This window comes from Cryptotermes secundus, unplaced genomic scaffold, assembly GCF_002891405.2.
Source record: "Cryptotermes secundus unplaced genomic scaffold, Csec_1.0 scaffold81, whole genome shotgun sequence".
Classification (NCBI taxonomy): Eukaryota; Metazoa; Arthropoda; class Insecta; order Blattodea; family Kalotermitidae; genus Cryptotermes; species Cryptotermes secundus.
In genome coordinates, this window is record NW_019718023.1 from 185146 (window position 1) to 212684 (window position 27539).

General features: G+C 41.8%; 1 protein-coding gene and 1 long non-coding RNA gene across 3 annotated transcripts in view; one reads left to right on the forward strand and one right to left on the reverse strand.

Annotated features, from left to right (window-relative positions):
• LOC117282706 overlaps positions 1-27539 on the reverse strand; it is a 169874-nt gene that overhangs the window by 18345 nt on the left and 123990 nt on the right. The gene's annotated exons all lie outside the window — the stretch shown is intronic.
• The window catches only part of LOC111866210 (paired box protein Pax-6), a 259392-nt gene continuing 250103 nt past the window's right edge, over positions 18251-27539 (forward strand). Inside the window, exon 1 of one of the 2 annotated variants that reach the window (XM_023856174.2) lies at positions 18251-18323. The gene's annotated coding sequence lies outside the window, so the exon portion shown is untranslated. The remainder of the gene's footprint in view (positions 18324-27539) is intronic. The other variant, XM_023857820.2, reaches the window with a different exon arrangement.

Below are 27539 nucleotides of genomic sequence, written 5' to 3' on the forward strand. Positions count from 1 at the left end.
TTTCTGTCTAAAACCTAGACCTGTCAAGCATCCGAATTTTGTGGAAAGTTTTTCGAAGTGCCAGTTCATACTGTGTGAGGCTGACAGTCATACTGTGAGAGCTATTTCCTTTTATGGACTAACACTATATATTAAACCCTCCTCCAGCGCGAATTTGCGTAACGCAGATTTTGATGTACACTCGAAAATAAACACGAAAAATCATTTGTGGACTCGAAAGTTCGATGATGCGCGGTCTCCCAAGTACCCTGAAGGAGCTCAAAGGAGATCTCACAGCGGTGGTACTCAAGAGTTTCTTCTTCTGGGAGGAACTCCGTGTAGTACGTTAAAGTTAACAGACGTTTCGGAGGAACATGCAGCTTCACTTACTGTTCCATCCTGAGGACAGAAGCAACATGCTCCATAGAACTGTCAGTTTACTTCCAATGGACTGCACCCAGTTACATCCCAGAAGACAAAACTCTTAAGTATGAAATTTGTTTGACGCTTATCATTTTACTAATATTTTATCTAACGTCTAATATCCCGTTGATAATTTATTTATTTTTAGCCAATTTTTGTGATCCAAACCAAACAAACCTTCTACAACTACGAGATCAGGGATTTTGCATGCTAATTTCTTTGAGTTCTACTTTAGTTCTGGTCCTACAGGTACCTTGCTCAGTTACTGGTCTCTGCACCTCCTCAAAATCTACCCTTTATCACGTATTTGAAATAAGTTCATTCATTTCACTCATGGACCACGTTTAACATTCATAAAACACAACTGTTTAAACGTTGTTTCGTCTATTTTAATTTTTGATGTTCTGTTCACAGTTCTATGAGGGTAAGTCAATAAGTAAGTTACAAATGGATAGAGAATTTAAAGAAATAAGAGTACTGATTTGAAAAAAAAATTATTTCATTTCTCAACATAATCGCCCTGTACATTGAGGCACTTGTCCCATCGTTTCACAAGCCCCTGAAAACCAGCAGCATAAAATTCTTTGGGCTGCTGTCGGAACCAGACGTGTTCACACGGCATGGCGTACCTCATAATGCATGACAGGTTAGGTGTTCACAAAGTCTGTGCACGATGGGTGCCGCGCACGCTGACCCCACAACACAAAATGCAAAGAATGGGTCTGGCATTACAGCATCTCAATCGCTACCACGATGAAGGACACGATATGCTAGCCCGAAATGTCACAGGTGATGAGTCTTGCTCTAAGCGACTTCCATTTGTTCGGCTCTCTTAAACGTCGTACTTCGGCTGAACATTTTCCTGACGATGAAGCTATACAAAAGGAAGTCACCGCCCGGTTCCGACAGCAGCCCAAAGAACTTTATGCTGCTGGTTTTCAGGGGCTTGAGAAACGATGGGACAAGTGCCTCAAGGTACAGGGAGATTATGCTGAGAAATAAAGGATTTTTCAAAACAGTACTCTTATTTGTTTAAGTTCTATATCCATTTGTAACTTACTTATTGACTTATCTACGTACATTTAAAAATACATCCCATTATTTGAGAGGTAAACCTCATTGTATTTTATCACAATTTCCTCATATAGGTACATCATGGCTCTGCAGTCCTTTCGTTGGACCTTGACCGCTTTTTGAGTTTCTTAATCCTATACACAGTCGATACGACTCCTTGGACGGGGGATCAGCCTATCGCAAGGTCGCTACCTACACAGAACAACACAAAGACAGAACAGACGCACACAGACATCCATGTCTTGAATGGGATACGAACCCACAATCCCAGTGTTCGAGCAAAGGAAGACAGTTCGTGCCTTAGACCGCGCGGCTACTTTGATAGGCAGTCAAATCCTTAGAAACATGTTTAACATGCAGCAGACCTTGTGAAACGCGTTGTACAATAATTACATAACCAGGAGCAGACAAGGGAGTCAGAAAGGTGCTTTGATGGATATGAAAGAGGACAGGAGAAAAGTACGAGGAGAAATAAGAAACTAATTCGAGAGGAACGGAACATGGCCATACAGCGCGACTAGCGGAGGGTGAATACAAAGCTGATGTCCAGTGCTGCCATCTCTAAACGTGAAGCATTCTCTCCCCCCCCCCTTCTGCAGCTCCCGACAGAAACATGGTCCGCGTCCGGAAGGATTATTCCATCCCTCAGTACTGTCTCAGTCGTGGCCTATTTAAATAATACTGGAAAGCTGTACTCCGTGTCGAATTGTACACAGTACCCACATTAATTCTTTACATCTTGGCATATTAAAACTTATATTTTTAATTGCATTTTTAACTTTCCTGAAACTCAAAGATTCTTTACTGTAGTTAACTTCGGTTTCTGTCTTTATGATTCCTATGCTTACCAACGTTACAATTGGTAATCATGTTTACTGCATTTCGGTAATGTCTTTCCAATCTCATGTTTATCTGCGTATTTATGTGTAGTTTAGGCCGCGCCATAGCTCAAGCGGTTACTCGCTGGCTTGTCACCGCGGCGGTCCGAGTTCGATCCCAGGTCTGGTCAAGTGAGATTTGTAGTGGAAAAAGTGGCGCTGGGGCGGGTTCTCTCCTAGTACTTCGGTTTCCTTTGCCAATCTTCATTCCACAAAATTCTACATCATCATAATCAGTGGCCGCCGTGCCGAGTGGACCCAGTTGGACTCCACCCCCCACTAAGCGAAATTTTTATGCGTAGTTTATTTAAGGATCATAAATCGAAAAAAATGAGCTAAACAGGGCATGCAGCATGCATGTGGAGAAGTGGAATGCACATAGGACGTTGGAAGGAAATTCAGAAGGAAATAGATCATTTGGAAGACCTAGACTTAGGTAGGAGAATAATATTAAAATGGGTCTTAGATAGGATTTGGTGGTACGGACTGGATTGATCTAGCGCAGGATAGAGACCAGTGGAGATCTCTTGAGAACGCGATTATAATCGAACCTGGAAAAAACACCCCGTTCTCAACATACCCACCAAGAACAATGATACACTTGTCCCATTGTTTTACCAGTGCGTCGAAACATCGAACGCTTCCACCCGCTACGCAGCTGCTTCTGTCGCAGTCTCAACAGGGCGACCGGTTCGGTCATCATCTGAGAATACTGAACGTCCTTGAGAGAATTTTTCGACCCAGTTGTGATCAGCTCTAAGCGACAAGCACTTCCCACCTAACACATGGAACATTTCTTTAAGAATTTTCTTTGCATTGAGTCTTTTTTCCACAAGTAAACGCACAACAGGATGCTGCTCTTCGGTAGTATAAGCCTGAAGCACGGTCACCATTTTGACTATTACAACCATTTTCTGAACATGCGCATGCGCGTCTGTTACCTATACTGTCATGAAGCTGTACTGTGCTGCTACCTAGTGACACACATAGGAACATTATTACATCAATTACAGATGTTTTGCTTCAATTTGTGACCTATTTACTGACTCCCTAGTAATGACAGTTGCCTGGGCTGTTTGAGGAAACTAAAAAGAAGAGAAACTCCAGACTGTCTGTGTTTCGGCAGAGATTCGAACTTATTTCCTCCCGAATATGTCAGAAGTTTTACCACTTATGCCAACTTGCCAGGTTCCCGCTAGAAGCACCTGTACGTCCCCCGCTCCCACCCAATACACACGTTCCTACTGATGACTGTGCAAGTGGGTGACATCCAGTGGCACAACATTCATACCAAATTTCGCAAAAAGAAAGTCAAACATTTCTAAAGTTGAAGCTTGAGAAATTAAGGCCGGACAGACATCAGACATAACCATCCCTATGCGCGTTCATTTCCCTTATGTAGTTCGAGAAATGCCTAATTCCTTTGTTTTGTCTCCAAGTTACTGCCTAATGAACTGCGAATAATTCGTGAAAAAACCGCGTCTGATGAGCTATTTGCATGATGCCGTACAGACTGAATGAGATGCGATATCATTGCAGATTTTACGTAATTATATAAAGCCCGAAGAACTACATCTCCTCATGCATTTCTCTTCTCCTCCATTCGTTCTACATTCCCTGCTCATCTCATCCTCTTTGACGTCATCATTCTTATTATACTTGTGGTAGAGTACAGGTTATGAAAACCAATTACATAGCGGACTAACAAACAAACCAACCGAGTAAGTAAGTAACAGAAACCGCGTTCTTCTTGAGATGCTAATAATGGCTCATGTCATAGAAATTTATGAAACCTTAAGGTTCATTACAGTGGTCATAAAAGCCCGTTGCTTGTCCCTATCACTAGCCAGACGAATACGTTCCTCATACCCGTATCCCATTTCTTATACATTTTAGTATTATCTTCCCACCTAAGCCTAGGTCTTCGTAGTGGTCTCTTTCCTTCAGATATCCCATCAAAACATTTTATAAACTTCTATTCCACACGTACTGCATGCCCTGCCAATCTCACCTACTTCTTATTTTATCTGGCGAGGAGTGTAAATTCTGAAGCGCTTCATTATGTAATTACACCCAGCCTTCAGGCCTAAATATTTTCCTCAGGACCCTGTTCTCATATACCCTCCTTCTAAGTACTTCCATTAGTAGGAGAGGTCAAGTTTCACATCCACACAAAATTGCAGACAAGACTGTACTTTTGCATGTTAGAATGTAACAGGTCGAAATTAATTTCGAGTTTTGAATGAGTACGTGCGTGTAAGTGCAACTCAGAATGGGACTTACTAAAGATTTGAGGCACAGAAACTCGCGGAGGGTGGAGCTAGCATTACATAGGAAATTGTGTACATTAGGACACAGCCTTGTCTTTTGTAGTCTTCTTTTTCTTCGGCTGACGTCTTCAGACATCGCGTGATGAGGAACGTCGATTCAGAACTGCTACCGGACTTAACGCACGTCTGCACGCATATCGTGTGTACACTCACGTCTGCGCTGCTTAACGACGCACTGATTCGTTCAGACTCAGTTGCGTTGCTCGTAATGCAAAATTTTACAGCGTGACAATTTCTTTCCTAATAGATGGACATTTACGGACAATATTTTGTGGCCAATAAACCAGCCTAGAACATGGCTTGTAACATACGGAAACCTCCTATTTTAGGAAAATATCTCAGGTCCCCAGAACATAAAGAGAGATTAAAAACAAAATATATATCTCATTAACAGTTTAAAGTGGAAATCAGAGAAAAACAATAATTTAACTCTTAATGCACAATGGTTATTATATCTTCACGTAGTACCTGTGACTATAGAAGGGGGTTTTGGATTGGTAAATTGATTTATTGACCATTTATACACACGACTCGGAACTACAAGTAATTACAAGGCCACCGCTAATTTTCACAATTCACCACAGCACCAGCTAAGCTTTCTACAGCCGTTACCTGGTAACGGCTTCTAACAATGGATATTCTTCAGCTTCACGCGCTCAAATCCTCTCTTCACAGACTCCTGTACAGAACTGATTCGGTCGCCCCAGTTGTCTTCAAGATTACTTCTCGATACGAACCACGTAGAAAGACCTCATTTCCGAAAGTAAAATTGAAAGTACTTCTATTGTTGCGCCCGATTCGTTGCTGCGGGAATATGTATACCAAGCCGTTGCCTAGAAAAGTCTCTTGTAGATTCTCCTATCTCGAGGGCGTCGCATAGCAACGGCTCTATACGCTAAAGTATTTACCGCTAGTTTCAACATTAAACAATTTTGAATTTTCTCATAGGTTATATTTATATGCTTCATATGATTATTAATATACATAGCTATTACATCCTTATCAGTATTAACAGATTATCTTTGTAATGTAGGCACAGGGTGTCTTGTTTGAGCAAGGAACATTTTTAACTGTTACTTAGATGAGCTGCAGGCTTCAAAGCGTTGAAGGAAATTTACCTGCTTGAAGTTCTCTTTCTTGAAATATAATTTCCTTCCGTACTGTGCGTCTTGAAATTTATATGGGAAAAGAATTCCTGTTAGCAAACAGCAAAGAGTGTCCTACTTGATTCTAATTTGGTCTTTGGTGAAATTACTCCTCTACTTTGAAGGAGGAGACAGTATGTCACTCAGCAACGTAGGTGAATATCTACAAGACTACACGGCGTTAAATCCCAGAGTTACTATTTTCCATGTAGGGCTATGCTAATGAAAGATTTTTTTTTCTTCTTCTTGCAATTTACAGTCTACAAGGAAGCAATAAGTAAATATGTTGTAAGAAATCACCTGTGCGGAGTGATCATCCAGTGATGATTCTCCTATGTAGTATACTATGCATTATGTTGTAGAGTACGGCTGCCCATCTTCAACATTGTGTTCTTTGAAGTCTGAGGGCCATTGTCGTTTTAGTGTTCGTCTGATGTTTAATGGGTTGCTTAGTTCAGTTACGCATCTGATGAAAGAAGTGTGTTTATTGACTTAAATGGCGAATTGGCACACCAGTTGACCCACGTGGCGCTAGTCGGGAGTTATGTAAAGGTAAAGCTATCCCTGTAACAGACCGCGGAGGTCCATAGTTTTGTGAGACGTCGAGGCTCCCAAATTTTCTAGACTGACAGATGGCTCTGAATGTATTGTAAAATTATTATATTGATTTTAATAATATATAAAATAACAGAATTTTAAAGAAATAAACTAATTCATTACAGTGTAATCATTGCTTTTGCGAACTTCTTAAAAAGGTTTTTATTTTAAAAAATGAAATATTAAATACGTCAATAACTAAAACAGGGAAATGCACAGTGAGAGAATCATGTTTTTACTTTTCTAAAGTTCATCGAACACACACACATATACACATATTACCTCAGTATGCTAAACCAGTCTCTCTCGAGGAATAAGTAAAAACCTCTTCGAAGGATTTAAAAAAAAAAGTGTTTTTTTTTGGGTGGGGTAGAAGCCGGGATACTTCACTCGGTATAGTGACACGTTACGGACTGAACAGTTGGGGTTCGATTTCCGGTTGTGCCAAAAAAAATTATTTCTATTTCACAGCGTTCAGACCGGCACTTTGGCCCACTCAACCTCCTATCCAAAAGGTCCCGGGTGCTCTTTCCCGGGATAAATATGACGGAGCGTGAAGATGACCACTCACCTCCCTCTAGTGCCAAAGTCAATAATGATCGAGCTATACCTCCAATCCTCCATACGTCTTCAAACCGTGGTGTTTAATTAATTACGCATAGGAAAAAATTTTACATTTTACCTTTACGTTTCCAGAATTGGAAGGATTCTGAAAAGCGCAAAAACTCCCTAGGAGATTACTGTACCATCATGCCGTGTTTTGTCAAAATAAGTACAATTCTGTGGATATGCATGCGAGGGAGAGTCAATAAATACATCACAAACGGTTATAAAACGTAAAATATATGACATTCGACACTGGGCGAAACATGTATTTCTCGACATATCCCCCACCAACACTGGTGCACTTGTCCCATCGCTTTGCCAGTGTGTGGAAACCCGCAGCATAGGAAACTTTTGAGTGTTGTCTCAGTCACTTCCGCACCTCCGTTTCGACCTCTTCGTCATCACTGAAACGTTTGCCACCCTGTTGTGAACCGCTTACGCGACAAACACTTCCTACCATAAGCAGGAAATATATCTTTATGAATATCCTTTACAATGAGTCCTTCTGCCCACAAAAACTCACACAGAATGCTCTTACGTAGCATACTCTGCAAGCACGGTCGCCATTTTGACTACTACAACAAACCTCTGAACATGCGCATGCGCGTCTGCTACCTACACTTTCATGAAGCCGGAACCACTGCTTTAACGCTATGTAAAGTCTGAGGTTCTCCGAACTGTGGTTAAAAAGAGTTCTATTTTCTGGAACGTAACGGCTTGTGATCCGTTGAAAGTGAATAGGCGTTTCGGAGGAGCACTTCACTTCTTTCTTCGTGGTGAAAAATGTAAGGAAACAAGAAACCAGCGTGAAGCAGGTAGCAAGCAGAGTACTGAACGTTTCGTCACACTGATGACGGTATCTCAGAGGAATCCGACGTACCCAGGGCCGATATTTCACAAGGCACTCACTGTACGCGGCATGAAGACCAGTCGCGAAGCGCGGGGCGACTGACTGTAAAACGACTCGGGAATGCGGGGCGGTGCCTTTTGAAGATGTGAACTCATGTGGACGGAACTCTTGAGCTGGTCACATTGTTCAGCCTTCAGGCTTGTGGAGATAAGGCGCATGGACGGGCCGGTATTACAGCACTCTGCTCTCCGCTTTGTAACAACTTCATTCGAAATCTGCTTCACTTTGAGGTCTTCATAGCGATGACAGCAAATCTGAGCTGTAGCTTGCGGTTGTGTCGTTATCACAGTCGTTTCCCTCAAATAATAAATGTTTATATACCAAATGCACGTTACCGTTAAATTTACTGCAGGAATCTACTCAAATTGCTCTATTCAACTAAGTAACATGCTAAGGAGATATTCAAAATGTTGATAAGTAAAGCCCCAAGCAATGCGGATATGGAAGCGACATTATATTTTACTCCCATTTGGAGCCTCTAGGTTACCGGACGCAAGCACCTCACTTTCAGAACACAATTCTTATGCTAAAATAATATTCTCCCATTTTGAAACTTCATATATAAAATTATAATACATTATTTGTAACTGCTTGAACACACGACTCCGTTGTCTTAACCCTTAAACATTCAGTGGTTATTGTATGTACCATGAGCTTCAATATCCTGAAATTCTGCATTCTGCCCAGTTGTTTGAGGAACTGTGCTACTAACCGGAAGGTCGCGGGTTCAAATCCCGATGAGTTCATTGGATTTTTTTTTCAATTGACCTATTCCTTCCAGCCGCACTATGTCCCTGGGGTTCACTCAGCCTCTAACAGAAATGAGTAACAGGAATTAATTAAATAATTTTCCTGGGGAGTAAAGCGCGGCCGGTGCGTAAGGCTGACAACATTACCGCCATCTGTGAGAGGACTGTCTAGAAAATGTGGGAGCCTCGACGTCTCACAACCCTATGGGTCTTGACGACCTGTTACAGGGATATCTTTATTTTTTATTTACTTTACTTTCATTAGATTCTTTTCTTATGGACGAAATAATTGGGGAAAAAATTTCGGCTTGGATGGGAACTCATGCACTAACACCAAAATTAAGAACATTCACGGGGCTGCCTCTCCAAAAAATCATCTTATGTATTTACCAATTTTTTTCTTCGCCGTTTCGTTTATAATGAGAAGAGTGGGACAGACAGACGGTAGGAAGTTCGATGATTACATCATTACAGTGTGGTAGCGCTAAAATTCCTATCTCGTAATCCTGCCTGACACTGGACCTAATTAGCTGAACACCTGAGGCTTATGTTCGGGTACACTTGCCTGCAATCCTTGACCCCTGATCGCCTTAAATGCTGGCAACACATTGTTATTATATAAAGCTTCTTAAGATTATCATGCGAAAGCAGAAATCGATACACATATTATGCACACTCATACGTACAGGAAGGGAGACTTAAGGCTGATTGCCTTATGATATCACTTAAGCAGGTCCGGATAAAGATGAATCTGGTAAGATTCATGTCCTGACTACAGTTGCCTGTGCAAACAAATTTCTTGTTGTTGTTGTTGTTGTTATTGGAGAGGGTGGGTTTCCCTATGCACTTAGACCAAATATTGGTCCATTGTGCGTCCCCCTGTGATATTCTACCAGTCTCTATACCCTACCGGTACTGGTGCATGCCATCAGTCCCGACTCAGCCAGCGAGTTCGGCCTCTACTGGCTCAGCGGTATCTCGATGCTTCCCCCATCTACCAGAGGCGTTAGAGACTACTGTTGGGCGGAAAATGTCCTGAATTTGGCTCAGAGGTCTCCTTGAGACATGAGGTTCTTTTACATGCCGTAAAGCTACGACACGGGACCCACGGCTTAAAGTCCCTCCCGGAGGACTTGTTCCTCGAATATTTCCGCCCTTAAAAATTCCACGACCTCCGCCGGGTTTGAACCCGCGTACCTTGAGTCACGAGGTGGGAACGTTACCCAACTTTCTTACCCTCTAACTAGCCAAGTGCGGGGTCAGAGGGGAAGGCCCCAGCTGAAAGAACGAGGGTATGATACCAGATTAGGGCTATCACAGACCTCAAGAAAATGTGATGCATGAGCATAGTGCAATGACGTGTTTGCAGATATTAAGTATGCCCTCAGTAATCCAGAGCATTAGGCATACAGCCTCAGTTCACAGACAATGAATTGAAAGGGCTGCGCTGGGAAACGGTCGGTATATAATTTAAGATATTTTTCCGGTATTTGTTTGGAGGGAATGAAGAAAACTATAAACTCCACTTAGTACAGTTGATGTTCTGGTCGAGTTTCAAACAGAGAACTTCTTGAGTCACGGTCAGAAACCCATAGAAACCGGATCATGTAAAGGTATTAAAATAAAGTACCGTACATATTGTTTTTTTTCAGTTGACCTAATCCTTCCAGCCGCACTAGGCCCTGGGGTCGACTCAACCTTTAATAGAAATGAGTACCAGGAATTAAATAATTTTCCTTGGGAGTAAAGCGCGGCCGGCGCGTAAGGCTGACAACCTTACCGCCATCTTTGAGCCGATTGTCTAGATAATGTGGGACCCTCAACGTCTCACAACCCCATGGGTCTTTACAGCCTGGTACAGGGATACCTTTACTATTGTACCTATTTTTGGTTGACTATAGACGGGGTTTAACTGATGACAGTGGCTCCGTGGTGTAATGAATGAACTGTCTTCGCCTGCTCAGACACTGGGAACGTGGGTTCGAATCCTACTCAAGGTATGGATGTCTGCATTTATTCTGCTTTTGTACTGTCCTGTGTGTAGGTAGCGGCTTTGCGACAGGCTGATCCCCCGTCAAAGGAGCCAGAAGAAAGAGTAGGCATTCGTCTCTCTTGTTTATTTCTACAACGGACGTCACGTCTATGGTCCACCCAGCCTATCCAATGGTTACCGGTGACTCTTTCCCTGTGGATAAAGCTGCCGGGGCGTGGAGGTGATCCCTCACCTCCATCTAGTGTCAAGGTCAAGAATGATGAAGCTGTACATCCTTTTCCCTCATACGTCTTAAAGGCGTGGTGTTTAATTAATTAAGCACAGGAGCAACTTTGCCTTTAGTTCCTTCTCATTATTATTATTATTATTATTATTGTTATTTTGTTACAATATTAATCATATTCAATATAAATATAGCGTATACACCTTCGTTTTCTCAGGTGTTAATGAGAAATTTCATATGTTTTTTTGTCTTTTGCTTGTGTGTGTGTTTTGTTTGTTTATTTGAATCGTGCTTTCTTTGAAATTCGCCACTGGGCTGTGTAGTTGGTAAGTAAATGAATAAAGAATTGAAAAATACGGAAGAAAGAAAAGAAGATCATCATCACCATCATCATCATTAACACTGCTCAGAATTTAGGGCGATTCTACACCTTAGCGGTGACGTCAGCCATAAATCTCGCGTTTTCTCGCCCGACACGGTTCATGAATTGAAGGTCGGCAGCTCTCTTCTACGTTCCCTTCTGCGCATCTCGTTTTCCGTCTGCTCGCTCCTCGCGACAGCCTTTGTGCTCTTCTCATCACACGTCCTCTGCTCAATTTTGTTTGTGTGTCGTGACAAAAGAGAGCGGACATGGCTTATGAAATATGGTGACAGTCATGTCGGGACGCCGTTAAACAATTAACACTAATGATCTATCGAGGCAGGAAGCGAGGGGCGTATCGATACACTGCCTTCTAAATTTAAGTTAATTATAATCGAAACCGACGTGCACTGCCTCCAGAGCCCAGCAGAACGGAAAAGCATTGAATGAAGTGCCAATGGGATAATTACAAGTGTTTAGTGGGCTGATGAGCCGGGCTCTCACGCCTTCAGCTGCCTTTCAGAGCATCAGAACAGGAAACGTGTACTCCATCGTAATACATGCCCCGTCTGTTTCTATTTTGCATGCTACATTGCAGCCTATGTTCATTTGTTTCAGACACAGCACAGGAGGTCTGGTACTGGCTTTCAACCGTGGAGTCTCAGGTTTGATGTCGGATGGATGACGTCATGCCAGATTTCTGAGTGATGAACTAGCACTGAAATACGTTTTGTCCAAGATCTTTCGTTTTCTCCCCATAATCATTATTGTACTATTTTTAACCCAGTTTCCTAAACTAGGCTTATGCATTTCCTGTCTCTCTCTCTTCATGTGTATCCCCCCACCCACTTTTAACTTCTGAATTCCTGAACAAATCTTTACGAAAATTCGTATCTCAGTTCATCTCAGAGGCGCTTTGGATTGCGTGAAGTTACAGGTTATCACAGCGGTGCATATGAACAGTCCCATCAGCTGGGACGTGGCGCGATATAGTATGGCAGAAGTTCACTGACGTTTCGGAGGAATGTATTTCCTTCTTCTTCAGGGTCGAAGAGTAAACGTCCTGCTTGCTTAACCTACTCTTCATCCCCGAATGTAGAGACAGTATGTTCATTCTACCAAACTACACGACGTCACAGACTAGAAGACAGTTACTATTCATGTACGACGCCGTGAGAACTTCAAGGAAATGATTATTTTGCAACAAGCAACTTAATTCACTGTTGCATTCAGGGGCTATGAAATATTTTTTTGTTAGGTACAAGAGCTAAGTAACGTCACTTGTTTGACTGAGAGGGGTGCCTTTGAGGAAAAGGCTACCCAATTAGACAGAAATGCGGGTGATACATATATTATGTCACGCATTTAGGGGTGGTTATTGATGGAATTTTTATTGGATGATTGGATTTATTGCTCGTAACTACAAGTAATGCAGCGCTATCACCGACCTACACACTTTACAGTTCACTGTTACACACACACACTAGGTTCTCAGCCTTCACTAGTCGTATCCTGGCAACGGATTTCAACACAATAATTATACCAGTTTCACTGTAACTGTAATACATATGAAGTCTTATTTTCACAGCCTAATTCCATTCTTGCTATCTCTTCTTAGACATTCAACTCTCATCTCAAGGCACTGTCTCAGTTATTAATGTCCTTCAGCTGGCCTGGGATCCTCTTTATATAGCCTCGGATCTGATCCAACAGAAAACATCGTTTCCACAGTTATAACCCAACAGTACTTCTATTGTTCTTTACGTATTCGTTGCAGTGGGATCCTGTTTATCGAGTCGTTGCCTAGCAATATAACTCTGGCCCCGATATTCCGGCTTTCAGGCAACATGTCACAATATTCCAGTAGTATGTTGTTTAATTTAGCCCCATAAATGCCAAAGTAGAATATTTCGATCTTTAGAACAATTGTTATGCTCACAGCATGTAACCTCTCTTGTCACTTCATTCCGATATTTTTAATATGATACATTTTAGGCCCTTAGAAATTTTTGAAAAATTATTTACCCACGAAAGAGAGGCAGTTGAAGTTGAAGCCGACACATGTAATGCTAATGCTAGTATCGGCCTCACAACTCAACCCCCTGTGTCATCTTCGTATTCTATTCAATTTTCGACCTTCGTGTTCCTCAATATACTGTCATATACGTTGAAATTTAAATGGGAAACAGCTTCAGTTATGGCTACAATTATTGAATAAAAGAATTCGGTCCTCTAAATGAGGCCGAACCAGAAGCTTGCCTACTCCGGACCTACCTCAGAGAGCGTATGCAAAAAAAAAAAAAAAAAAAAAAAAAAAGACAGAGACAACACCGTCGGCATTGGAGTCCTCCCATCGTTACCGATCTGGACTCTGAATTTTGGGGTAAGTAAAGTTACTCCGTGCTTAATGATGCAGTATGTCATAAAGACGTAGGGGGAAGTTGAGGTATGGCTTCACGTATTTTTACTCTTGGCACTAGATGGAGGCGAGTACGCAGTTTCACACTGTGACTGTTTTACCTGCAAGAAGTCGGTAGCAAGCTTGATATCCGCTTCTTGTTTGGCTGATTCTTCGACCATGGAGGAGATGGTTCCTCCGAAACGTCGACTGACCTTAAACAGATTACACGATATTTTATCTTAGATGATAGAACCCTGAGAAAAATCTCTTGCCCCCGGTGAAAAGCACCAATTCCCAACGAGTAGGAGACTTTATAGTTTCCGTGTGTCGCTTTCATATGATGTTCTGTAAAGTGTAAGGGTTCAGCGTTCTCTTGGGTAGCGAGCAGAGGAGAGCCACTTTGCCTTGACGTGTAGACGCAAGCATTGTTAAGTCTGCCCTTGTTACAAAGCAACAAAATGAGCGCTGTAAGGAACCCGCATTGCATGACAGTACTTCCAAAGCGCAAGAATTCTTTTTTTTATCCAAGGAATTCTAAAATGACGTGAATCTTATTTCTTGTTTTCGGAATTCTTTTTATGAAAGTAGCGTCTGGGCTCTGAACGACTCCTGACAATAACAAATTGGATGTAATGGTTAGGAGCTCTTTTATATGATCTCACTACTCAAACTGCCTCCTTACGAGTATCCAGACATTTCATTCTGATTTACTTCATCTTTCTCTGATCATTTCTCTCCCGTCTGCTCTCTTCAAAGTAAAGAAATATATTTCGTGATTACAAGTGCACAGAACAAACTCCATGTATTGTATTGTGAAATTAAAATATTCTTTTATAGGCTATAATGAATGCGAATACCTGATTCTAACAACAAAAAAAGTTCTATTTTATATGTAAAGGCGCGTACACATTACTCGTGCTCGTGTGACTCGCTATGCTCGCGAGTAATGTGGACGATATGACAAGTCACGAGACATGTAAATTTTTAATTTAAAACTATAGCCAATAAATTAAAATACGACTACAGCCTATGCACACTACGAGTAAATATACGGATCCTCACGCGCCGAAGCCTGGCGAGCAAGTGAAGTAGTGTGGACGAAGATTTACGAGCGCAAGTAAAAGCCAGACTAGTCTCCCGACGAGCACAAGCCTGGCGAGCACGCGTACGAGTACGAGTAATGTGGACGCGCATTAAAGGCTACTGAGTAGCCTGTTTTCAGCGCCATTTTTAACCCTCACCAAAATTCGTGAATTACTACGATTTCTTAGAAAAGAAAATACGTTTCATATTCTCTTATTTACTGTCCATTTATTTACGTATATAAACATAAATTTGATAATAATATCTACTGAACCACTCTAAATAGTTGCAATCTTTGTAATTTAATTTGTGTTACTATCAACTACCGGATTGTGGAGTATATACTTATGAAATAAATTATCAGTATTACATTGTTGCGTGTAACAGAACTTCGTCAAATTCTAAATAATTCGCAAAAATATTCCTTAAACTAATTCAAATACTGTCTATGAAACGGCAGAACACAGAAGCGTTTTCTGATTTAGAGAAGGCACAAATATAAATCTCTACAATGAAGATACACGATTTCATATATCTCATTGGGGTTTAAATGTAAATATTGTAGGCATATGGACGGCCATGTTGATATTCACAACTAAGATTATTCTGGATGCATTTTGACCAAATATGGCATGAACCTCATGCCACTGGAGTCACCCTGCTCAGTGACATTTACCGAAATTATGTGAAGTTAGAAACTTGCATGTCTTCGCAGAGTTCTATATTCTGCCATATTACTTCGTGTAGTTGGGTACAAGTCAACTGACGTTTCGGGAGACCATTTCGCCTAAATTTTCAGAATTTATTTCAAGTAAGGGACTATTCGCCAGTCACGGTAGCCGAGCGGTCTAAGGTGTTCACTGTCTTCGCTCGCCCGGAAGCCGGGATCGCGGGTTCGAATCCCACTCAGGGCATGGATGTTTGTGTACAGGTAGAGGCCTTGCGACGAGCTGATCACCAGCCCAAGGAGTCCTACCGAATGTGTAAGATCTAGAAACACCGAAGTGAACGAAGAAGTTGATGGAGGTAGGCCTAGGCCCACTGGGGATGTAGTGCGAAGGAAAAAAATAACTATTCATGACCACAGTTGTGAGGGCCCCAAATCGTATGTAGTCCTCTCTACTTTACCGTAAAGGGGGGGGGGGAACAAACAAACAATTCGGAACAAATTATTTTTGGAGTGACTTCTGTTACTAGAATTGTGTGTACTTCATTAAAGCAACCATAATCCACATCAGACATGTTGACAAGATATCAACCGTGACGTCAGAAGGGACGCAATTGTCATTGGTGCATTGGACTGGGGTCGACACTTGTGTGGTAAAATGACATAAGTGCACACAATAAAGCAAACGGCCGCTCGCTTGATTTATGTGATCTAACACATTACAGTATAATGGCAATAAGTAATTTAGGGGCGGGCTCTTTCCAGGGGGGGCTGACTGCCTCCAGAACACGCTTCTAGTCCTTCCTTACGTCTGTAAGAACTGAAGGCTTCTCGCGGGATTTGAGGTTATCACAACGGCAGGTATGACGGATAGTATCTTCTAGAAGTATCGTCTGGAATTTCGGTAGACCACCACCTAAAATCTGGAGTGGTTTGTTGTCTCCATCTTCAGAACTGACGAAGAGGCTAAGCAAACAAACACACAAGCAGATTAAGGTGGCTTAAACCGGATGAAAATTGTTTCTTGCAGATGGTTTTCTTGTCTTACTCCTCAATCCTGAAGATAGAGGCAGTGCGTTTATGTGAAACGTCAGTGAACTTCTACACAGACTACACGGATTTACATCCATAAGCTAGGATTTTTGCTGAAGGCATCTACTTTCGACGTGTTCCTCAGTCTCTCCCTGAGAATTCTTTTTGCAAATTTTGAATTTGATGGAGACCACTTCCACCTACACCTTCCCCTGTTCACCACAACACCCCCCCACCTACAAACACGCATGTAAACTTATGACTTTGAAGAAAATTGCCAAATAAATAATACAAAAAATAACCCTATTATATAAGGTAAGGTAAATTTAAGTTTTCCCTGTGTTTCATTACGTGTGGATGTATAGCTCTACTATTCCTGATCTGGGCACTAGTTGGAGGTGAGTGGCCAGTTTCACGCTCCGACCGCTTTACACCAATAGGAAAGGGCTCCCGTTACTCATTGGACAGGAGGCTTGGTGGGCCTCAGAGGCGGTTGAGATTCTATGGGGTATATACGAGTAAATCTCGACTAAGCAAGGAATCGAACCCTTGCTATCCAGCCCGTAGCTATTCGCTACACTGACTAAGTTAGCTTGACTTCAGCCCATTATAGGGATAGTGAAATATACAGTTTATGAAAGGCTGGCATGTTGCTACAATGCTGAGGAGAAAGAAACCATAGCTACAGAATTTCTGTGGGGAGACCTCTTAGTAAGAGGAACATGAAAAACAGAGGAGAAGGCAAGTTCATAACATCAAAAGATCCATTGTAAAATAAATTTTATGTACTGGAAATTGACGGAAGTGGCTAAGGGTGTTAGTACACGCCGGCGTTTGTCAAGAATCTGGTACCACGAGAGGTACCAAAGCTTCTACAAGTTCTCAGCATCAGCAACCACGTGGAATCAACTGGCAACAAGCTTGTATTTATCAGTGTCCATTTGCATATTAAAAGCATAAAAACTAAGTTGGTTTCTTCCTAATTTCTTGTTCTGAAATGTTCCGTCTTCTGGGATATAACGTCATCTAATCTGTTGAAAGTTAAACCGACGTTTCGGAAGAATACATGAGCTCCATCTTTGAGATCATAGCCCGATTTTGCCTGCTACCAATTTCATGTTGGATCTTACATGGCTCGTTCTTCAACTCTGAAATATCTGCCGATTTAAAAAAAAAATTGTTACGTCCCCGAATTTAGAACTCTTAATTTTTTTCGGGTTGTACGTTGGTATATGTGATGTTGATGCTTTGGGTTTCCTTACCAAAATGTTATTGTAAATACGCCATGTAACAAATTCACCTTCAGGCGTGAGATAACAAACTGTGTTGAAACGATTAATTTTTTTATTGCTAGTGGGGTGGGACTAAGACCCTTTTACTGCGGCCACTTCTGGCCTATTGTACCAGCCCCAGATGACAGGTGAGGGTGATTGTGGAGCAATTGGTGGAATTAAGATTGGCAGGGGAAACCGAAGTACTCGGAGAAAACCTGCCCCAGCGCCACTTTGTCCACCATAAATCCCACTTGACCAGACCTGGGATCGAACCCGGGCCGCCGCAGTGGGAAGCCCGCTTAAGCTATGACGCGGCCGCGTTGGAACGACACTCTAAGGACAGGATGTATTTTAAGCGACTGTACCCGGTTTCAGTGTCACCTGGACGTAAACAGAAATGACTCCGTGGTCTGTCGCCATGATGGGCAGGTAGTGGCTGGGAAATAACCCACTCTTGCTCCCAGAGGTAATATTATCCATTTATTGTGAACTTATGGCAGTGCGGTGGGACACTTGGTAGTGTGGCTTTGATGAGTGCATCTCTACAGATAGTGATCTCACCGGAGTCTACGCCATTCACACCAAACTCATCACGAAGGTGAGACCCATAATCTGCATCTACAGTTCAGTACGTTTTACGTGGCGGTCGTCATGTCAACCTTAACTGAACTAAACACATCCAGTACGGATAACGTAGATTCTAGTTTATTTCAGTTTAATCATTAGAGCAGGGGTTGGAGGAGAAAGCACAGGGAACATAGCGGTCTTTTGGGGTGACACGATTTTAGAGGCACTGTGTTTGACATTTACCTTTTTGCTTCTTGTTAAATCAAAAATTAATTTCTGTCGATCTTTTTATTACATCGTGACAATTAATTGACAGTCATTTAAATATATTATACAGAAATTTTAGAATTGATTTTTAAAATTTCTCATGTAATACCAAGCAGGGCTTTCCTTACAGTGTCCAGAAATTTAATGTCATTAATTGTGGAGCAGTTTAAAGAAAGTGGACCTATTTTTAACCGTGGAGAAGGACGGAATTTCTCGTCTCTTGAGGGAGTGTTTAGGCTTGCAGCGGTCCTGATTAGGGGCATATGATATTGATATCTGTTTGCATAGAAGTTAACACTGCAAAATAATTATTATGTCCAATGGTGGTTTATTATAATGTGCAACTGATGCTGAAGAAATATTTTTCTTAATTAATGAATATATAAAGAAATTACAAAATTTTATAATGATGGCATTTTGCATTTAGAATCAGTTGATATATGAACATTTTGAATCATGTGGTATTTAGAATAGAACACTATGTTGTGGATGGAAACACATCTAGTTTCCGAAATTATGGGTTATGTTCGGAATACCAGACTTTGGATAATTTTGAGGAGTCAAGAAATTGTACATAAGAGAATGTTTTCTTAAAACGTGGAGATTTTCTTGAAGAAAAGAAACAACTTCCATATGACAATGTAGCTTAATGAATCCGTCTTTTTCAAATATATGAAAAAATATTTTATTGTATTTAAATAAATTGCCTTCATTATGTGCTTATATAATTTTAAGGATAGTAGTTCTATTACATCAGAAACAATTTTTGTTAATGTTACATTTGTGATTTATTCTTTGACGATACTGGACGTTCGTAATATCTTTTGTCCTAGTCACTTAGTGTTGTGTATTGACATTGTGAAACAACGTATTTTATGGGAGAATGTAGCGAAACAGTGTAAGCTAGTAGATTTTGAAGGGTTTTGACGATGGTGTACAACACTCAGGATTGGTGCTTTTTTTGACTTTATTCATCTTCTAGTATTCTAAAGAACACAACGTTTCGGAATCTATACCTGTTTCCGTCTTCAGGTGTGGGAGGTAAGAGACATCCTCTACGTCTAGCTTTTATAATGCATCCAACAGAGGGGATGTCGCCAACCCCTTTACTTTCGGAATGAAACAGATCCGGTTTCTGAATCGCTGCTTTTTTTTTAAATACCTGAATTTGGATAAAGCTTAAAACCCAATAATTGAGGACAATAAAAGGCAGTTTAAACTTCAAATTAAATTTTTAAGAACAAGCTTTTCAAAAATACCTTATTTTAATAATTTAAAATACTCTGGAAATACAGTTGAGCAGCAACGATACTGAATACGAAGGAAGAATAACATATGGCTTTTATCTAAATTAAATGTTATCGTAAAACGCTTGATTATAATAACAAACATGCTTCTTGAAAAATAATGAACATCTACTTTTCTTCAATTGGCATCACTGAATCATAATCTATTTAACTGCCGAACAAGAGAAATACATACATTTATTTCTGTCACAAACTGCCAATTTCAATAATTATCTTTCATTTATCCATTACCCCCACACACTTCATCTTTTCCGTGTACGTGTTGTCATTTCCGTATTATTCTGAATGGTACCAAAGGGTTTCGAAGTAAGAACTTTCCTTCTTTAGTCACAGTTTCCACAGATAACTCTTCCACTGATTTGTGCCATAGAGCAGGTAGTTAGTCGAAGGGTTCCCACCCACCTGGCTTCGATTCCAGGTCAGGTAATTTGGTATTTATGGTGAACAGAATAACACTACTGCACACGTCCTCCGAGTACTTCGATTTCACTTACAAATTCCCATTCAATCAACTACTCCACATTCGCCAATCATCCTATTGACTACACTCTCTGATCCCCATACGGAAAAAACGTCGTGAAACAACAAAAGAAAGAAAGAACAAGAGACAGGAGACATTACTGAAGTGTCATAACGGTAAAGGTAAAAAAAAGGTAAAATTATCACTGTAACAGACCATAAAGGCGCATAGGACTGTGAGACGTCGAGGCTCCCACATTTTCTCCTGAAAATCGGCTTACAGATGGCGGTAAGTTTGTCAGCCTTACGCACTAGCCACCCTTTACCCCCCCCCCATGAAAATTCCTGGTACTCATTTCTCTTAGAGGCTAGGTTGACCCCAGGACCATAGTACAGCTGGAAGGATTAGGTAAAATAAAAATTTCAACCGCCTCGGGACTCGAACCGGCGACCTTCCAGCTTATAGCATAGTGCCTCAGCTAATTACCCTACCTCGTGCCCCCGAAATGTTGTAATGGGATATAATAAATGATTTCATTAACGGGTGAATGCTTAAATTTTGTAATTTGAGAACTATATTTTCAAAACGTTTGTATTAATCGTAAAGACATTTTAAATGTACTCGTGTACCGATGTACTTCTCATGTAAGATTTATTTAGAAGTGATGCTCATGACCTTATTATTTTATATAAAAAAATCCTTCGTCTTTAGATTTTACTTCCAAAAGAATCCCATGCTTTTCCGACTGGTGAGTTTGGGGGAATGAAATATTAAGAGGGCGGTGATCTGTGAACGACAGAGTAATCAGTGGAACATTGCTGAATGTATCCCAAACAAACCCAAGAAATTCTACGTGCGACCCAAATAGTAGGGGCTTATTTTAATTTATTATCTATCTTTTTGTATTGCTAGTGGGGTGGGACTAAGTCCCTTGTACTGCGGCCACTTCTAGCCTATTGTACCAGCCCCAGATGATAGGTGAGGGTGATTGTGGCGCAATTGGTGGAATGAAGATTGGCAGGGGAAACCGAAGTACTCGGAGAAAACCTGCCCCAGCGCCACTTCGTCCACCACAAATCCCACTTGACCAGACCCGGGATCGAACCCGGGCCGCCGCGATAGGAAGCCAGCGACTAACCGCTTGAGCTATGGCGCGGCCCCAAGTTGAACTATGTACCTATTCCTCATCATATCCTTGTGACGTGGTGCTTAATTAAGTTTAGGGGGAACTTCACCTTCTTCAAACTTACAAAGGGAACACTATAAGACAAAGAGAACTTGCGTGAACTGGTTTATTATTTTGCATATTAAACTCACTACACGTGTGAATTATTCATACAGTTCTCTATTTATAGACTGACTATTATATGTACTGATGCAATATCATTTTACGTATTTAACCCACGTACTGCCAGTTATGTAGATAATACTCTTCAATATTCTCGTGTATCTACATCGGAACACTACGTTACAAACAAACACACAAACAAATCAAAAGGCCATTGACCAGAGAACTTGAGAAGCTACTAGTGGCTCAGATACTCGAGAATTCCTAAAAAATTATGGAACCTGAAGGTTCATTATAACGTTCACAGGAGCCTTCCATTAGTCCGTATCTTGAGCCAGATGAAACCAGATAATACCACTCCACTTTTAATTAACCAACATCAATTTTAGTATTATTTTCCCACCTAAGTCTAGGTCTTCCTAATGATCTTTTTCCTTCTCGTTATCTCATCAAATCCTGTCAACATTCCTGTTCGTTTTCATGCATGCTACATGTTCTTCCACTCCTATCCTCTTTGACTATCTATCTATGGCTGTACAGGCCTTATGGGCCTTGGCCGCGGGATCAGCCCATCGCAAGACCGCTACATGCACACAGAAAAACAAAGGGAATAAACGAACACATCCATGCCTCTAGTGGGATTCGAATCCAAGATCTCAGTGTTCAAGAGGGCGAAGACGGTTCATGTCTTACACGGCACGGCCACTGTGATCGGCTCTCCTTGACTTGATCATTCTAATTATACTTGGAGAAGAATACAAGTCACGAAGCTCCTCATTATGCAGTTTTCCCCAACCTCCTGTCATCTCTCTTCCGTCCAAATATTCTCCTCAGCACCCTGTTCTCAAACACCCTCAGTCTATGTTCCTCCCTTAATGACAGAACATTATGCTCTATATGAGCTTCTCACAGGGATAACCCAGCAAGTATAACGGATGGTAACACAATCAGGGTTTGATTCTCGCCATGGGTAAAATATTTCTGCACTTCACAGTGTCCAGACCGAATTTGGGGCCCACCCAGCCTCCTATCCAGTGGGTACCTGGAGGTGCTTTCCCCGAAGATAAAGCTGACCACTGCCGAGGTCACGAATTGTGGCTCTATACCTCCACTCCCCCATATGTCTTCATGGCGTGGTGTTTAATTACTTAATCCTAGGGACAACTGTACCTGTATCAGGGCTGTGGGTAGGATGTGACGCCGTGTGATCTGGTAGATAACCGTAAATGTTTCACGAGGAAGTTTTAGGGTAGGTATACTGAGGATGGAGGCAGGAGTTTCATCTGAAACGTTGTTAACTATCTACCAGACTACACGGCATCACCTCTCAGAAATCTGTAATCGTCATTATTCCCATATTATTCGTGGATGTGTTGATACGTAATATAATACGTAGGTAGACTCATAAATATTTCGGAGTAAATTGGTGCCTCCAACTTCACGGTTTAAGTACTGACTCTGAAGTACGGACTCTGAAGATGGAAACCATAATATCTGCCTCCAAGACAATACGGGATCACAAACACAAGCCCACTTTCTGCATACTTAGAGCTAGTCTATGTGTAGAGGCCGCGCCAGAGCTCAAGCGGTTAGTCGCTGGCTTCTCACCACGGCGGCCCGGGTTCGATCCCGGGGTCAGGTAAAGTGGGATTTGTGGTGGACGAAGTGGCGCTGGGGTAAGTTTTCTCCGACTACTTCGGTTTCCCCTGCCAATCTTCATCCACCAAATTCTTCATCATCATAATCACCCGGGGCAGGTACAATAGGCCAATCAGTGGCCGCCGTGCCGAGTGGACCCAGTTGGACTCCACCTCCCACTAAGCGAATTAAAAAAAATATTTAGTCTATGTCTATTAGTCTATTCTCTTTCGTGTGATTCTTTCTCAGTATGCAGGGAGGCCAATTAATCGTGTGGTTGATGTTTAATTAACAAACCAATCGTTCTTTATGTAGTTCATATTGCACTGTTACATTCAAAGTTTGTTATTAGACAAGTGAGGGTTCGAAAGCGTCGCCATGCTTGTAGACCCGGTCGCGTGACTGCATCATTACTCACGACAGCCAACAGTACCAGGAACGTTCGTTCTATTTTAATAATTGCGCGGTGTACCCAATGGCTTGAATTATTCAAACCATTACGCAAAACGAAGAAGAAACCAAATGAACTTAAGGCTGAGGAATCCTACTGTTCCGTGCGAATACATGAATACATGTATTGTATACAAAATAAATGATTACGACGAAATATAATGTTCCTCCAGCGGTGGTCATGAAGAGTTCTATCTTCTGGGATATAACGCAAAGTAGTACGTTGAAAGTCAACTGACGTTTCGGAGAAACATCTCGATTCCATCTTCAGGATGAAAAATAGTCCAAACAAGAAATTTGCATAACATTGTTAGCATTTTGAAGCAGGTAGCAAGCTCTGCTTTATGCTGGTCTCTTGTTTGATATATTCTTCGAACTTGAAGATAGAGGCGACATGTTCCTCCGAAAATTGGGTTGACTTTCAACGGACTGCACAACGTTATGTCCTAGAAGACGGAGTTCTTCTGAGTGACTGACGTTTTAATTCATCCATATAGGCTTGGATGAATCTCGTCTACTGTCTAATAACTTAAAATTAGAATACATGAAACTATAATTTTGCCTGCGGTTCTGTATGGGTGTGAAACAAGGTCTCTGACATTAAAAGAGGAACATAAACTGAGGGTGTTTGAGAACAGGGCGTTGAGGAGAATATTTGGACCGAAGAGAGATGAAGTGACAGCAGATTGGAGAAAACTACATAATGAGGAGCTTCATAATTTGTACTCTTCTCCAAGCATAATTAGAATGATCAGGTCAAGGAAGATGAGACAGGCAGGGCATGTAGCATGAATTGGGGAGAAGAGGAATGCATATAGGATATTGGTGGGAAAACCAGAAGGAAAGAGACCACTAGTAAGACAAAGACGTGAGCGGATAATATTAAAATGCATCTTGGAGAGATAGGATGGGGTGGTATGGACTGAACTGATCTGACTCAGGATAGGGTCTGGTGAAGGGCTCTTGTGAACACGGTAATGAACCTTCGGGTTCCATAAAATGCTGGAAATTTCTTGAGTCTCTGCATAATTAACGACATCTCAAGATGGGCTCACCTCCATGAAGTTAGTCAGGCCTATACTGAACATGACCAATCGTCTGTCTGTTGTTATGGTCCTGGCTTCATTTCCAGGTCATGTGGAATTGGTAGTGGAAAAAGTGTAGCCGGGGTAGGTTCTCTCCGTGTATTTTCTTTTCCCCTGCGAATTATCATTCCCCAAAATGTTCCATACTTATCTCACATCCGGGATTGAGACAATAGGCTAAGTAGCCGCCGACGTACCGTGTGGACCAGTCTCACCCTAAACCACGAAATAAATTAATTAAATTAGTCTTAAATTCTGTATAAAATAGTATCACCTATTTAGGTGTGCGTGTCTATAGAGGGGGTATGATTCTGTGAATTGGATATATTGATCATTTTTATACACCCCTCGAAACTACGCTTTGCAGTTCGAAGGCACACACGGACTAGTGTCCTCGATCTATTACAGTTTCCACTAGCCGTTTCCTGGCAACGGGTTTAACACAGTGGAGATTCTTCAGCCTCTGTGGTCAAGCCGTTGCCTGCCTGTTAACACTCCACTCGTGACTGCATAGCGTCATCTTCTGAGCCTCCCTTGCAGGGCCCAACTCTCGACTAACTGCTCAGTTTGAACTCAGCAACTCGAATGCCGATTCTCAAATGTACTCTTCTGTATAACTAGCACGGACCGAATATAAAACACTTCTTCCAACCATAGTCATATTAATGTATGCGTATTTATCGATCCGTTGCTTAGAAACGAGTTACATATCATCGTCGTTCTATTGTTGTGTGCGTTACCTAGCAACGGCCGCTGTTTAGAGAGTCACTGCTAAGCAACGGGTTTGTACGCCACAATAATTTCTTAATGTTACTGGGTGAGATTATGGTAACACAATAGTGTGCTGCACATGCTGGTTGGAATTTTTATTATTTCTACCGGCAGATGGATCTGCGAGCAATAGTTTCTCTGTAGTCAGGTCTGACAACGTTAAAGAAAAACACATATTTAGTAGACCTCTATAAAGCCGTATCTTTTTCAGCATTGGCTGAACTCCGATTATGCAAAGTCAATAGAACTTCAATATTTATACTTCTTAAAACGGCTTCCATGGCCTTAAAGTGAACCCCCGCCGCAGGGGCACACGCCCCCCCGCAAGCGCATCCTTTGCGCGATCATGCCACTTGTGTGTTTTATTTTTAACAAAAGTCTGGGCCCCCTGGATATCATGACTATACAAATTACACCAATTACTGCCGACCCACCTTTGCTTATTTCCAGGTTTCTTCTTCTTTTGCATTTCTTTCGGTTTACGAAACTTGAGCTTCGCTTTGCAAAAATCGTGACTCTATTTTGTGACGTCTAATAGCCATTCCAATTTATTTTATCATCCACTATTAGAAACGTGGCAGCACAGTCGGTTCAGGCACTACGTTACAAGCTGGTTCAATTCCAATGAAATCAGTGAGTTTTTCAATTAGCCTAATCCTTCCAGCCGCACTACGGCCCTGGGGCCGACTGAGCCTCTAAAAGAAATGAGTACCTGGAATCTTCCTGGGGGTAAAGGGCGGCCGGCGCGTAAGGCTGTCAACCTCACCGCCATTTGTCGTCCGACTGTATAGAAAATGTGGGAGTCTCGTAGTTTCATGAGGCTCCACGGCCTCTTACAAGGATAGCTCTTTATTTCTTATTACATTCTGTTTCATTCTGGTATGATAAAGTTAATTTAAATTACCCACACACGTGTCCACATTCTTGCAATCACACCACAAAGATTCATTCCTTGATCATTAAAGTGATGTCTATCCCCCTATAGTCCTATACACAATTCTTTAAAGCGAGCAGGTTATCGTTGTAATTGGACAATTTCTGGTTACCACAATAAGGAGCTGTAGAGGGTTATGACGTTTCATGAACTTAAGTAATAGAGAAGGTCACCAGTAAGCTATATTTGCTTCAGCTTATCGTGTCTATTTTGTGAGTACTGGCAATGATTAGATATGGACGTTTCAAGTACAATAAAGGTAAACAGGAAAAACTATCCGTGTAACAGGCAGTGGCGATGCACAGAATTTTGAGAAGTTTAGTCCCCCACATTATCTAGACAAACTGCTCACAGACGGCAGTGAGGTTGTCAGCCTTACTTTACTCCTATGAAGAATCATATTACTCATTTCTGTTAGAGGCTGGGTCAAACCCCGAGGCCATATTGCGGCTGGATGGATTTGGTCAATTGAAGAAATCCAATGAACGCATCGAGAATCAAACCCGTGACCTTCCGGCTTGTAGCATAGTGCCTCAACCTCCTACGCTGCCGCGTGCCCCCCACCCCCTGTGAAGTACAGTACACGATATCAAGTAGACGGTTTAGTTGCGCAATATTCTTGTGAGATGGCGTTGAATTTTCTCTTCTCCATAGCATTCAGACCGACTCTGTGTCCCAACCAGCCTCCTATCCAATTCGTACCGAGTGATACCTCACCTGGGGGTAAAACGGCTGGAACGTGAACTGAGCACTCACCTCCACCAATGTCGAGGTAAAGAATGGTGGAGTTATTTCACCACCCCCCATACGCCTTCCCGGCATGGCGCTTAATTAATTAAGCACAGAGAAGACTTTACCTTTACAGTATGATGATATCATGTTCCGGCCTAAATTCGAACCGAGCACCACGTCAATACAAGTCGAGAGCGCTACCGCTCGGTATGAATATAAGACGTGTGTTCCGCGTCACGAACTGCTATCAGAGTAGTGGGTCAAGAGGGAATGGGTTTATCTCTTGAGAAGAAGAAACCCAACCGCCGGCACCAG